General features: G+C 38.5%; 1 pseudogene; it reads right to left on the bottom strand.

The window, feature by feature from the left end:
• Positions 1–912: 912 nt before the first annotated feature.
• LOC111827517 lies at positions 913–1,019 on the bottom strand (annotated as a pseudogene).
• Positions 1,020–1,542: the final 523 nt, after the last annotated feature.

The following is a 1,542-nucleotide window of genomic DNA, read 5'->3' as shown; positions in this document are numbered from 1 at the left end:
ACATAAATATTAAATGAATAAATATAAAATAAAATATTTCTTCTCTTAGCAACCTTCTTTTTTTAAAAATATATTTTATTGATTTTTTACAGAGAGTAAGGGAAAGGGATAGAGAGTTAGAATCATTGATGAGAGAGAAACATCAATCAGCTGCCTCCTGCACACTCCCTACTGGGGATGTGCCCGCAACCAAGGTACATGCCCTTGACCAGAATCGAACCCGGGACCTTTCAGTCCGCAGGCCGATGCTCTATCCACTGAGCCAAACCAGTCAGGGCAGCAACCTTCTTTTTCTTGTTTGTTTATTAATCCTTACTCTAGGGTTTTTTCCATTGATTTTTAGAGTAGAAAAGAGGGAGGGAGAAGGGAGAGAGAGAGAGAGAGAGAGAGAGAGAGAGAGAGAGAACATTGATGTGAGAGAGACACATCAATTGGTTGCCTCCTGAATGCACCAGACCAGGACCAGAGATGGAACCTGCAACCCAGGTACGTGCCCTTGACCTGGAATGGAACCCTAGACCCTTGGCCCACCGGCTAGTGTTCTAACCACTAACCTACATTGCCAGGGCAACTTTCTTTTTTTTTTTTTTAAGAAAAGTTTTTAAATGACCTTTTCAACAGACATAAAAAAACTTCCAGATACATTCTGTTCAGTTGTCTCAAAGGATGTCTAGAAAAAGCCTCGAGTACATATGCTCCATCGTCTGGATTTTTTTTCATCTTCAAAGATAACCAAAGTATCCAAATTCCCTTATCTATTTGAAAATACTAGATGGTATCCCCAGAAGATTTTAAAAAGCATCCCTTAATGTATCATCAAAGCTAAGGTTAAATTTAAACGTATCACTATGCTACACACTATGTAAAAATGTCACAAAGGTGCTCAAACTGAAAGGAAAGTTTCTTCTGCTTCAGCGTGACTCAGACAGGATCCAAAGAGGAGTTTTACAGTCTCCTTTCTGGGTTTTACGGAGAATTTGCCCTTCTGTGTTAGCCTCTTACGTCACTTAAAGGGGCACAGGAAAGGGCATCTTAGCAACTTTCAGGTATATAATACAGTATTATTAGCCATAATCGCCATGCTGTACACTAGACCCCCATGTACATTAGATTTTGTAACTGTGCGTACCCTTTGGCCAATACCTCTCCATTTTCCCCACCCTCCAAACTCTCGTAACCACCACTCTAATCTCTCTTTCTCTGAGATCAAGCACCTCTTACTCCTTAATAATTCAGGGCATATTTCCTAAGAACAAAGATCTTCTCTTATGTAATCACAATACAGATATCCAATTCATAAATTTAACATTGATATAATACTGTTATCTAATCTACAGTTCATATTCCACTTTCAGCATTTGTCTCAAGATGTCCTTTCTAGAAATTTATTTTCTGATACAGGATCCAGTCCAGGAGCACAGGTTACATTTAACTGTGTAACTGTCTCTTTAGTCTCCTTTAATTAAAACATTTTTTTGTCTTTGTCTCCCAACAACAAAGAAAAATGGAGTGACATTTTTAAAGAGTATAGGTCAATCATTA

This window comes from Myotis lucifugus, unplaced genomic scaffold, assembly GCF_000147115.1.
Source record: "Myotis lucifugus unplaced genomic scaffold, Myoluc2.0 scaffold_178, whole genome shotgun sequence".
NCBI lineage: Eukaryota > Metazoa > Chordata > Mammalia > Chiroptera > Vespertilionidae > Myotis > Myotis lucifugus.
Note: the sequence above shows the minus strand (reverse complement) of the source record. Positions and strands in the feature narration are given on the sequence as shown.